Source organism: Protopterus annectens, chromosome 12.part0, assembly GCF_019279795.1.
Source record: "Protopterus annectens isolate FY-2018-M chromosome 12.part0, PAN1.0, whole genome shotgun sequence".
Lineage (NCBI taxonomy): Eukaryota > Metazoa > Chordata > Ceratodontiformes > Protopteridae > Protopterus > Protopterus annectens.
Genome location: NC_056746.1, coordinates 1,474,184,743 through 1,474,199,102, shown reverse-complemented (window position 1 = coordinate 1,474,199,102; position 14,360 = coordinate 1,474,184,743).

Sequence of the window (14,360 nt, the reverse complement as noted above, 5' to 3'; positions counted from 1 at the left end):
CAGTTCTTATTGATGACATTGCAGATCATATTTATATTACTGGCATATGTCAAAGTTATTCTGAAATCATTACTACTCTCATTAGTGATCTGTCGTAGCATCTCACTACTCCCGACAATGCTACCTACATGTGGGTCACATACTGTTGCATTGTTGGTAAATTATGGTTTACACCTACCATGTCTATCTTTCCATGCCTCTTTAATGTGCCTGTCTATATCTTTACTTTCAAAACCCCTTTCTATAAAATCCAGTTTAAGGGACTCTAGACCTGAATTCAGCTCTGCATCATCATTATGTAATCTCATCAACCTGACCACCTGTCCTTTTATTATATTACATTTGCAATGGTTCGGATGCATACTTGTATTGTACAATAGGTTATTCTTTCTAACCAGTTCCTTATACAAACTAGTTTTAACAGCACTGAGTGAATGCTTACTAACAGTCACATCTAAAAATTCTACCTGTTGTAAACTATAATTGTATGTGAATCTCAGAAAATCAGTGGTCATATTGAGATAGTGGATAAACTTTCTTAATCTTGTCTCAGTTCCTTGCCATAATAAAAAAAATCATCCACAAATCTAGTATACCACAAGACAGAGTTGGCGTAGGTCATATTAGAGAGTATAAACTCTGTTTCCCATTGCACCAATGAAAGGTTGGCGTAGCTGTTGTCACAAGCTGTGCCCATCGCCATGCCAACCTTTTGAATGTAGTATTCATCACTGAACATAAAAAACATTGTTACTTAAAATAATGTCCAATAGGCTACAAATCAAGCATATTTTATCACCCTGAACCCCCTTGCTATGCAATAGTTCACTAATACTGTCAATACCACATTGATTCGGTATGACCGTGAACAGGGATACAATGTCCATAGTAACAAAGTAACATTCAGAATAGTCAGGTTTCCATTTCATTTGTAATAGCTCAAAAAAGGTTTGGTGTCCCTTAGAACAATCTCACACTCTTCTAATATGTGATGTAAGTTATTTTCGACAAAAATGGACAGGGGTTCCGTAGAGACTATAGGTCACATGGGTGGAGTACTAAGACATTTGCGAACTTTTGGCAAACCATATACAATCGGTACCACTGCATGTTCGGCTGACAAGTATTCAAAGAGTGGCTCTGATATCATATTAGTTATTAGTAGATCAAAGATCAGAAATGCTATTCTATCCATAACAGCTTTAACAGTAGCTACTGATATACATTCATAGGTATCACTTTGACTTAAAAGAACATACATTTGTCTGTGATACAGCTCCTTATCTAAAATAACTATACCTCCACCTTTGTCAGTGGGTCTAACTTTTATGGAAGCTAATTCTCTCAGTTCTTTCAGTGCATCATACTCTTCTTTAGACATATTGTGGTAGAGTTTATGTTCATCTTCACTACCTAAATTATCCCTGATCTGTTTATCACAGATCTCCACAAAGGTATTAATAATAGCATTGCTGGGTGGAACAAACACACTGGGTTTTTTAAAAATCAATTGAGTAGTATTTGCATTATTAAAAACACACACAATGTCAATGTCATGGCAAATAGCCTTAAATCTTTAAGAACATCAGTTATTTGTGCTTTTCTAGCTGGTACAAAGCTGAGCCCTTTGCTCAATAACAGTCTCTGAACATCAGTCAATTCATACATTGAAATGTTAAAAATCAAACCTGTTTGGATCTTTTGCCCCCTCTGTTCCAATCCTCTGTACTTTGCATTCTCCTTGTTTTTTTGGTTTCTCATTCGACTCCTGGACCTTCCCCTGATCGGGAACAGTTTGCTCGATAAAAAATGACTCATGTCTGATATTGTTGGTGTTACAGAGCCTTTACTGCTAAAAGCAGCAACATTCGACCATTGCACTCTGTGTTCCTTAGGTTTAACAACCTGTTCCTCATGGTTACGGTCAGTTCCTGATACCAGGCTACGCATATCATTCCTATTACCTGTACCAGAATCTTGCCCTAACTGAGAATTCACTACAGGTGATGCTATCACTACGTTGCCTCCTAGTTCTAGCTCACTTCTAAGTGGGAGGGGCGGGAAGTGTTCTACAGAGACAATAGAGGCGGAATCATTGCTAACATTGCCGGTAGTCTCAGCAACCACACCCTCAAGCCATATAGGGCGTATATCATTCCTGCTTCTATTCCACGAGAAAAAATTGCCATTCCTGAAGTCACCAAAGTCTCTCTGCAGCTTTCTGACTTTGGTTACTTGCAACCTTTTCTCATAGTTCTGAATGTTTCTTACAGGGTATCCATCTTATCACCTAACACAATTGGTGAATAATTATCATAAATATCATTCTGTAGCCTTTTGATTTCAGACATTAGCTCTTCCTCTTGTGGGTGAAAAAAATCAATAAGCAGTTGCAAATACCTTGCGCTACATTCGAGGTTGATCAACTGCTGTTGTCTAAGCAGCTTTGGATAGGTTTGCCCATACGTAGGCATGGTTAAGACTCTCAGGCCTCTCGGTATGACACCTTGTTTAAGTGAGGCTTCTAAATGAAAGTGCTGCCATTGCAGCCGCTTAAACTTATGTAGTTTATTTTCTACATCTTTATACTTGACTAAAAAGCCTTCACGATTAACAGGATCATCTCCCACACTACCAGCATCTGTAGATATATCCACTTGCAGTAGTGGGTTACTACTCAGATTCAACAAAGTGTTAAAACGTTCCAACGAATGTGTGCTCAGTTCATTTGAAGTTTTAGCATTAAGACTGGGTATCTCTTCAGAAGTTCCTTCCATCATACCTTCTGCCATGTTCACTTTAGTTTAAATAGGACTACTCTTAGATCAGATAGAGTAGGTACATATACATGCAGGAGTTGTACTGCCTGTGCATATATACACACAGGTGCTAAATTTGTATACCCTAAGCTAGGTTTCAGAATAGAGCCTTCTCACTAAACAGTCAATGTAATATATCTGAGTTATTGTGTCAAATGTTTTTCATATTATATTGGCATGACTAATCAACAGTTTAAAGACAGGATACTTGAACATATGAGGGATATAAGAAATAAAAAGGAAAGCAGTGCCTTGGCTATGCACTTTAAGAATGAAGGTAGTGAGCATGTTTAAGTTTCTGGTCTTGGAAATACTTGCAGTCAGAAAAAGGGGAGGAGATATGAGGAATATTACTGAGGTGGCTGAACAAAAATGGATTATTTTACTGTGCGCTGATAAAGCACCTGATTTGAATAACATGGTCTCCATTAAACCTTTCCTGAAAGTGAGACAGTTGAGACACTAGTTTTTACTTTATGTATGATGTGATGTTTTTAAAAAAAAGTATGGCTTTAAATAATGTAATTGTTTTTATTTGAAGTAATTATTGTCAACTGGAATACTATTTAATGTGGTTGTTTTAAGTCATTTTTATGTAAGTCTGATGAAGAGATGAACCGTTGAAAGCGCTTAGTTACAATAAATTGGATATTCTGCTGTGCTACATCCAGTGCTATGGTGTTTTTTCTCATTTGCTTCTTTTTGCCCTGGTTGTTTTATTGCCTGAGGCTATATTTTTTGTTTATATAATGGTTTGGGGTATGTCTGGTGAGGACAGGGGGTGAAGTTTGCACCAAACTGTATGGTAACAGGTTGGCAATGTCCTTAGCATCAGTGTGAGTGGTACCATCCACTACTCGTTAGGCACAAAGCCAGGCCTTCATTTTTAGATGTCTGACATAGCTAAAGAATGCCTCCTGATTATCTTTAGCTAGGGATGCTACTTTAGGTTTGTACATGGCTTTAGTGGACTTTTCAAGATAACTCATTTCCCTGTTCTAGCTATGGAGGGTGTCCTTCCTCTGCTGAGTCAGTTCCCTCTTGTTCTTAGACATTACTTTCTTCCACTTGTTGTATAACCTATGTATGCTTGTTGCCCACAAGAGTGGCTTGTTTTGTGTGAGGAACTTGTTTTCATCCATTCATGTTCAGCCAACTCTATACATTTGTATAGCTGTTTATACAGGTAATTTCTGCACATGTATAGCAATCACTGTTGACAGGGTAGCAGGAGTTTTGCAGCTCTTTATGGCATTGGCTAGGAACCTATAGTTGACTCTGGAGAAATGTTCCATCCTTTCTGCTCTTGAAGAGGTGTCAGATATGACTATAAATATGAACGGGACTGAATTGTAATTTGGTGCAACCAGGGGGGCCAAACACAGCGGTTAGTGCAGAGAACCACTATGTTGGTCAGTACTAAGTCTAGGACCATTCAAGGCCCTTGTGGGGGTGCAGACTATCTGTTACACAGCATGTGTATTAACAAAGTCCAGGAACCTTAGCGTGAATGTGTTTGTGCACATATATGACTCCAAATCGATGAAAGGATAGTTGAAAATACACATTACCAAGGTGTTTGGCTGTCTAGTGAGTGACTCATTTAGGTCCAAGTAGGCAGAGTGGGCCTTGTGGTTCATGGTGGGGGACCTGTAGCTATCAATTATATGGAAGGGGGTTTTACATACAGTTAGTTGGACTTGGAGTAGCGGTACTGAGTCATGCTCTTTGACCAGTCTTGCAGTGCATTTGTCTTTAATGAATATCTATACACCTCCGCCTTTGGCTCTTTCATGCTTGTTTTGATGTGTGAACGTGTGGAAGGCATTGTACCCCTGCATGGCCAGGATGCTCTCTGCGATCTTGAACCATAGTCTGTGTGACTGCACAGACATGGGTATCTTCCAAGGTAAGGAGTTCTTCCAGTGAGTGCAGTTTCTCATTTCTCAGTTTGTTTGTGGTGGATTGTTTTCTGTTGGGGCTTGAGTTGTTCTGACTTTGCCTAAAAAGGCCATTATATATAGCATAGTGAAGTACATCTTCAGTCATTCACTGCAACATGGACTATGACAGAGTCATAAAGGTTCTTGTTGTTGACAAACTTTCTTATTTATTTATTTAACATTTGTTGACCAGGAAAGTCCGACTAGGTTAGACTGATCCTGTTTTCAGCGGAGGCCCGGGGAGAAATACTCCAGAAGCATGTTTTTAGAACTTGAGTGTGTGCATGATCTGACGGATCCTGGCACCTGATAGGCAGCTGACTGTGACCTTCTCCTTGTCCAGCCTGGTGAGATGGGATATCTGTGTGTCTCACTATGGAGTCATTTATGAGCAAGACATTTGGTTTTGAGGTGTTTTGCCTAAAGGGCTTATTGGCTGAAACACTGGTGTGTGTATTATTATGTGTAGTGAATTCTGTTGGGTCTGCACTGTGTGCAGTAGGTTTGCACTTGGGAGGTCTCCAATCTTTAGTTCTGTTTCTAGCTAATACCTCTGCATATGTGGGATTATGTGTTATGCGCTTATGTGCAACAGGTGGATTCTGTGTGCTGACATGTTTGATATATGGTTTGTTGAGAGAATTAATTCCAGATTCATAGTAAAGATACAGCTTTCACATGTTCTTAGTTTGTTTTAGCAATAACTGGTTGTCAGTATACATGAGGCAATTGCTGTATTGCCTCAGGATGCCCATGTACATCAGGCTGCCTGGAGACATGGTGGTGAACTGTCCATCCATTATGGATGGTATATAGTGTAGTAACTAGTGGGGGTGGGCTAGATGGATCAGGTTTTGGTGTAAGACTAACAAAATGTGTCTATTCTATGGAGGGCTAGGGTTACAAAAATGTGTCAGTGTTTCCCAAGGCACACCTGAGTTGCTCACAGGGCAACAGTGCAAGATCTGAGCAGCTATTGTAAATTGAGTGCAAACACCCCAGAACACAATGCTGGAATACAGATGAAGTTATACTATTTTAAACAAGTTAAAGAAGGGAAAGTCCAGCAGTGAACCTTATTCAAGCAATCGTCAAGTCAGATGGGTTCTTGGCTGTACAGTTCTGCCACAAGAGTATGGGAGGCCTTCTTAATGTAAGAGGGATGGTTTTAGTGCTCCAATGATACCACACAGTCTAGATTCAGCAAGTCTGAATTGAGCCTATGCTATAAAATACAGAAGTCCTAGAAATCCAAAGTGCAAAAATCGCAATCACAACAGAAGAACAAACATTTTAAGTAAAGCAGGATTCCAGTAGAATACTCCAACAAGAGTGTAGACAGCAAACCTTCCAAGTGTGAAATAATTGGTCTGATCACAAGTGCTTAAACCAGAACTAAAACACTTTCAGAATAAGTGACAAGTGTATATACAACAAACCTTCCTAATGTAAAATAACTGGTTTGGAGACCAAGTGCTTAAACCATAATAAATAGACTTAGAACAACAGCCACAATAAGCATTCAACCAGCAATTCCCAGCTCAGAAGGGAGAGGCTACACTCTCCTCACACCAGAGTGCAGGCTATAAACCTTCATAATGTAAGACAACTGGCCTGAATCCCATGTGCTTAAACCAAAAGTAATAGGCTTAGAATAACAGTTACAATGTAATGCAATACCATACAGATGACAGTGGTATGTCTTTTAATCTACCCACATACATCATGTCATGGTTAATAGCCCCTGTGTTATTTTAATGAGAAAGTTCTGTGGTCTGTCCAGATGCTGCATGTGCCTGGTGAGGTTACTGCATAAGACAGCATTATACTGTATTACTGTTCTGATGAGTTTGAATACAGTGCTGACATACAATCCTAAGATCAGCATGTGATGGTGTGTCTTATGATGTGCACCATATGAATGTACTGGAAAACATTAGAGAGAACGGTTATAAAGTAATGACACACGTTGTAGTTCCTGATGTCACAACCCTTACAAGAGAATACACTAGAAAGTATTGTCATGATGATGCTATCCAATGTAAAATTTGGCAACGCAAACATAACTGACAGGCTATCAGGTCAACAACACAAATGCAGATATATGAGGCACAAATGTAGTTATGCATCCTGTGCATCAGACACAAAGATTTTATATCCCTGAATACAAAAGAGAAAAAACAGGGATATGGCACAGTTATCATCACTTGCATAGGGTGCTGGGTGGCAGGAGACCTAGGCTGACACAAAAGACTGGTGAGTGTGTGTGTGAGGGAGAAAGGGAAGCAGCCATGCTGTGTGTGTGTCTGTAGGGGTCCTCCATGTGAAAGTGGTGTGTGAGAGTCTGCATGAACACAACCAAGTTCAGTGCTAGCTCTACATCTTGGTATGTTGGAGAGGTTTGAGCCATATATAGTAGAGGTGGCAGTTCATAGGTTCATAGGTTTATACTAGGCTATCTGCCCTAGGGCATTTATAAGCCTAGCCGAAAAATGTGTTTGGCTCTCTCCACCCTTATAATTTAACTTCTAGAGCCTCTGTCCAGTAGTGCCACTGGAGTGATCCCAGGTGCAAACTTACAGTTTCCCATCCACTCATCAAGATTTCTCTTGAAGAGGGCCAGCGAGGGGCTTTGTCTTACGTGAATTGGGATTTTATTCCAGAGTGTGGGAAGCCTTTGGGATATGAATCTATGCCTCCAGCATGTCCTATTTATTGCTGTGCTGAGGTTTAAGTCCGAGGAGCGTGTGGCTCTAATGGATTTGTTTTTTTTAAGGTGGAGCATGTCCATTAATTCTGGGTTGGACATAGCCTTGTAAGTCAGACAGAGGTCACCTCTGAGCAGGCGGTAAGCAACTGAGTAGAGCTGTAGTTTCTTTAGCCTAGTTGCATAGGGCAACTGTTTAAGGCCCATGATCCTTTTGGTAAGGAACCTGTGGGGTCTCTCCAGCTGCTGCAGGTGCCTAGTAAGGTACATTCCAAATGGGGCATTGTACTCAATTATGGGTTGGATGAGTGATGAGTATAGGGGCAAAATGACCTCTCTAGATCTAGACGAGAACCCTTTAGTTATAAGATGGGTAATATAGAAGGATTTTCTGACTATTTTGGCAATGCGATTGTCAAAGGAGAGGTTACTATCAACCTGGGTCCCCAGATTCCTAATTACTTCTTCTCTACTTAGTGGTTTACTTCCTATGTGGTAATTAGTGGGCACCTTGTTTTTCCCAAAAGGGATGACAATGCATTTTTTGGCATTAAGTTTGAGGCCATGGCTTTGACACCAGGCATCTATCTCCATAAGGCCCTTTTGGAGGATGCTTGTGTCGGCCGGGGAGTCTATTATGGCTCCCAGTTTGCAATCATCGGTGAATTTGGTAAGCCACAGTCCTTTTGTGCTGGCCTTTACTTCAGAGAAGTATATACCGAACAAGAGGGGCCCCAGGACTGAGCCCTGTGGGACTCCACTTGTAACAGGTGTAGAGTCAGACATGGCATTTCCAACCCTGACCACATGCGTTCTATCTGTAAGCCAGTTTGCAGCCCATCTTGTGACATATGGGTTGATGTTTAAGCTGGTTAGTTTATTTATGAGTCCAGAGTGAGGTATTGTGTCAAAAGCCTTGGAAAGGTCCAGATAGGCAGTGTGGACTGCCTTTCCCTCATCTATGGCTTTGGTGACTGTTTCAAAAAAGTCAACCAAGTTTAGGAGGCAGGATCTGCCTTTAACAAAACCAAACTGGGTAGGGTCCAGTGTCTGGAGGTTCCCAATGTCTTTGTTTATGAGATCCATAATGATATGCTCCATAGCCTTGCAAATTAGGCTAGTCAGACTTATGGGCCGATAGTTCCCAGGATCCGTTGTGGGGCAACCCTTGTGGAGAGGGATCACTGTTGCTGTACGCCATTCCTTGGGTACATAACCTGTTTTAAGGCTGAGTTGGAATAATGAATTTAAGTGGGGGTTTAGTTCTTCCTGGAGCTCATGCGGGACTCAGACTGGTATTCCATCCGGTCCCATAGACACTGTGTTTTTAGCTTTGGAGAAGGCTGCTTTTACCTGTGTGTCTGAGATATCGAGGGACTACATTCATCCGGGATAGACACAGGCCCTTTGGGGGGGAAGGGGGGGGGAGTTTGCACTGAACCTGTCAGCCAGAATGTTGGCAATGTCAGTCGGTTCCGTGTATTTTGTGCCTTTTTGTACTAGCTCTGAGCAGATCTGAGTGTTTCCTCCCAGGTTCCTGATGTAACTGAAGAATGCCTTGTGATTATCTTTGGAGTGTTTGGCAATTTTTCTTTTGAAGTTTGCCTTAGAGGCTTTTATGGTGGAGCAAACATTTTTGCTAATACTGATCAAGGATGCCTTCCCTTTTAGGGTTTTGGCCCTGTCATGTAGTAGTCTCCTCCTTTTGTTGTATAGCTTGTTTATGGTTGGGGTCCACCAGACTGGTCTCATATTTTAGAGGAGTGAGCCATGGTTTTACTTGGGATGGCACAATCCATGCATTCCTGTAGGTGCATATAGAGTGCGTTTGTATAGGATTCTGCGGTTTGGGTAACATTTTCCAATTTCTCAGGGGCTTTGAAGTTTCCTACTTCTGTTTAAGGAGAGTGAAGTTTGTTTTTGAGAGGCTTTTCACTGTGGTTTCCTTGGCTGGGGGTGGGATTGGGATGTGGATGTCTATTGTGATCAGTTTGTGGTCCGATCTCACCAATGAGGGATTTTCCTCCGGTGTGGAACATTGATCCCTTATGTTTGTAATGACTAGGTCTAATGTATTTTTCCCTCTTGTAGGAACAGTGACTAGTTGTTCCATGGTGTTTGAGTTGATGAATTCTAGAAACGGTTGGGCAAATGAGTTTGGACTTGAGTAGTTTACCCAGTCGATGTTTGGGTAGTTGAAGTCCCCCAATATTATGGTGTTTGGTAGGATCTTCATATTCTCTAGTGTTCTCAGGAAGGCCGTGTGTGGGTTTTGAGACAGAGAGGGTGATCTATAGCAGGCTATGACTTGGAAGGCAGTTATGCCGACAGTTAGTTGCACATGAATTGTTTCCAATGTTTCATGCAATGCCACTAATCTGGAGATGTGGGTGTCCTTGATGAAGATGGATACACCCCATCCCTTGGTGCTTTTGTCAGAGTTTTGTGGCCGAAAAGTATGATATGAGTTGAATCCTGGTAATGCTGGGGTGCTCTCAGGAGCCTTGAACCAGGTTTCTATCACTGCACAGATATCAATTTGCTCCATACTGAGGAGTGCCTCGAGTGCATGCATCTTTAGGTTTAGACTTCTGGCCTTGAGTAGCATTACCTTTAGTTTTTTATTTTTTGTATTGTCTATGGAGGTGGGTTTGTCTTTTGAGCCTTGCCTAAAAAAGGCACTATGGGGGTGGCAAGAGCCTTTGCCAGTATTTGAAAGCCTAGTGGTGACAGGTGCAAGCCATCCCTGGCAAAGCAATGTGGCTTGTCTAGCATGTCTTCCCAGGCTGACAGACACTGGATCCCCTTTGAATGACACCAGTAGCTTAGCCAATTGTTGAAGTCAATAATTTTGTATCTATACTGTGGCATCATTCTAGGTGAGGACAGGATGCTACTCAAGGTCAGGGTCATACCGGCCTGGGCTACATGATCAGAGAGCTCCTCTATGTCTCTTTTCATGTAGTCCAGGGAGGTACATCTCAAGTTGTTTACACCAGCATGGACAATGACAGAGTCATATTTGTACTTGCTGTGTCGTGATCTGAGTGCTTGAGTTATGTGGTGGATCCTGGCACCCGACAGGCAACTTACAGTGACCTTCTCTTTGTTCAGTCTGGTGAGTGGGACGTCAGTGTGCCTGATGATAGAGTCATTTATTAATAGTATATTAGGGGTGTTGTTTGGCCTTAAGGGCTGTGACTGTGTGGCACACTGACTAGGTGGGCTATGTGTATGGTTAATGTTGGGTAGTGAGTGCTTGTGTGTCTGCTTAGGAGGTCTTTGTTGTTTTGGCAAGTTTTTATTTACAGCCTCCAAGTATGTCTTTGTGGGTTTATGTGTCATGTTTTCAGGTGTGATTAATCTATGTGTGACTGGTTTGGAGGTGCGTTGTCTCCCCCAACCACAGGAAGTGGCTCTGCCAGGCAATGCACTGACACCTCCACTCCAATGGTCAGATGGAATGCTGTTACCTGAGCATGACCAATGTCTGCTGGAGATTCTCCCTTCACAGGAATGCCCAGGACCATGATCCCATGGCCTGGAACATCTGAGTGTGGACAGCACACACCCTAATGGACCAGCAGAAGTGCTGCCACTACTGGAGCATGATCAGGAAAGTCCATGTTGGCTCTCAGCAGATGTTGTGGCTGACCTACTTCCATGAAGATGCCATCCCCCTCCTAGCAGATTTTCCATCACAGATAGCAGATGTTCCATCACAGACATTGCTTGTTCCATGAGAGACACCCCTTGGTCCATCACAGATACCCAAATGTGTCATTCATCCGATCCAGGGAATCTGCAACACAATGGAGGCAGTCACACATGTCAGATTGTGCCACATCCACAACCCTGAGCATTTATCTGGATTGACTTTCTGAACATGCCTCTGCCTCCATGATGGCCTCAACATACATTGAGTGATACAGGAAGAGACACCTGCATCAGGTGGAGGAAGGACAGCAGACCCCCTCTGAAAACCCCACCTCACCAACACCTTGACTACGGCCAGACTCAACAGGTACTTAAGCCACAGTAACCAAACTTCCCTGCCAATGCCATCAACATCTGCCTGTCATATATCTGTAGGCTCAGTAGACGGGGTAGGCATAGGCCTACTGGCTGTGTCCAGAGACAAAGAAGGGGGTGGCTGGATGTCAACCTCAGTGTCAGATTCAACCCGTGCACCCCTCGACTGTACCTCATTTTCGCCACCATCATCATCAGTGTCTAATGAGACACTGATATCAGGTGGCACAGGGCCAACACTCTCACTGTCGTGATCACTTGTGATAAAAAGGTAGAAACACCGGCATACATTAATACCTGCACTACTCTGATGCAATATATGCTAAACAGCTAAAACTGCTACTACTATTGCAGACAGTACAGCAATACACACAATAGGCATAAAATGACTCATCAGATTAGTAGAAATTGATCTGCAGTACTGTACTGAAAGAACTTGATTTGGCTTACCACCTGCAGGAGGCTTACATTACTGAATTTCTGATGGTCCTGAAAGAAGATAAGTGAGAGGTAAGGCCAACATCATCACACTCAAAAGTAAGACAGGAGGTACTGCATGTACTCCACTCAATCAGCATGATGTGGGTTATGTTAACAAGAATGTGGCTGACAACTCCAAACTGAGCTTATCACTGTACTAATATTCAATTCCCCCTCCCAAAAAAAAAACACAAGTGACACAGAAGTAACTTTTATTTCAATTGTTTTACTCTACAACAATATTTTACTGGTCATATAACAAAGCTTACCTGGAAGCTCTTCCTGGGACTGAGAAGGAGTTGTACCCATATCAAAGATGAATTGTGGGCCATTCTGCTGTGAGTTGTCCTGTGTCAGAAGATTCACCAGGAATTCTTCATTGGGGTTGAGGTGGTTCTGTAGCAGGCCCACCCCAGGTTACCCTCTGGTCTTGAGCAACAGCTGTTGCACTCTTCTGTGCAGATGTGAGCATGTCAGTGGCCATGTGGAGCTTCTGCCCATAAGTACAGCCATGGTTGCCCACAGCATTTATGTTATCAGTGATTTGCTGCCATATCCTCAGCTGATCTGGCATATTGGGATAACCCCTTCCAAGAAGAAAAGAGCCATGTTGATGTAGACCGTCCGCTGTTATTTTGTTTTCTGCCTCAATGAAGGAGGGGATATATGCCTCAATGACATTCTCCTTCCTAAAACACAGCAGAAGGATAATACACATAGCTATTGCATAGGTACAAAGTAACTGTTACCAGAAAAAAACAGTTAAGGTAGGCAGTCAGTACATAACACATATGTCAGATGTGAAATACTAACAGGCAGGATGCAAAACAAGGAGAGTAGCAAGGGTAACAAATCCTTGTATGTGCTATAGCAGTAACTCAACTGTTCCCCCCTAAAAAAGAACAGTCCACCCTAGTTTGTGACATAACAGTAACTTCTCTTTGCTTCCACCACCAACTAAAGAACAGGCACATGAACCATTTTGCTAATAAACACATTGGAAATGCTAAACATGCATTCAAATGACCTGTCCCTGAAACATCTGTCCCTGAAACATTTGTACATATGTATCACACAGCTTACTATTTTCATGGATTGTCAATCATGTGTAACTCTGAAATGGGTTCAAAAACATGGCCATGCCATCAGTACACTTCTAACTAATGCATAGAGATGACAGTGTAACAGGCTTTGCTTCACATTATTCATTGATATATTCCAGCATATGCATTATGTAGGTAAAAAAATGACAGTGTACCTGCTGGAGTTCAATACTCCTCTATAAAGATGGGAAATATTTTGCTTTGCTGAACATGTAGCAAGTATCCTCACCATCAGTTTGACTAGCTACACATTTGCCTTTTTATACAGAGTAGATTATTAATGGACTACATCTGTCTAGGCTCTGTTTCAGAGATGCTAATTACAGCATAAGCAGTTGAATTGCATCCTAATCAACCAACCTGCAGGAGCTATTCAAGAAGTTATAAAGCAATCATTTAGACTCCATGATGGTTTTTCCTGTGGATTTCAAAAGTAGTGGAGTACAAATAGATAGTTAGGAGCTGCTTCTTAACTCCATTTGTATGTGCTACGGGCTCCAGGCATTGCTATTGCTGCTGCCAATAAGCCTAAGCTGAGACACAGAAGAGTTTTCAGGCCACATTTAACTTATCACAACATACATGACATGGACATTGTAGAGTGGTATAGGGTGGTCAGGGACACAATACAGGAACCCTGCAACCTCTGCTGGCCTCAACTTAGATCCACAGCCTTTATCTCCCCATGTATTGTCTGTCTATTGCTTGCATCACAGTCAGCCCTGAATTAACACTGTATCAGCTGCTTCACTTATAAGGTAAGTCCTGAGCATGTACTATATTGTATAATAATATTATGACGTGTCCTTGTATGTCATCACTTGGTACAGAAGCAAGTACAAGGTGGAGATTTCTACACAAATTAATGACACGTGACAGTAGAGACTTATTTGACTTGTATGTGTCCTTTAGCAAGTACTAGGCCTCAGGCCTCAAAGATTCACACATTGACACCTCCACAAAGTAATGATAAATCCTGAATGCCCTCACTTTAGCAACATATGTTTAAAATGGGAAACCTTAGCAGAGAAGTTTGAAAGTAATGAGACACATAGCAGTTTCCAGTTTCACCACCCTCACAAGATCAAATCAGCAGGATGCAAAACAAGGACAGTAACAGCAGCAACATACCATTTTTTGTGCCATAACAGTAGCTCAGCCTGGCTCCATTCCTCATAAAAGAACATTATACCGTTGTATGTTTCATGGAACCCACCTTTGCTCCCCACCCCTCAAAACAGTCTATGCTTGTTTGTGGCATCCAACCTTCCATTAA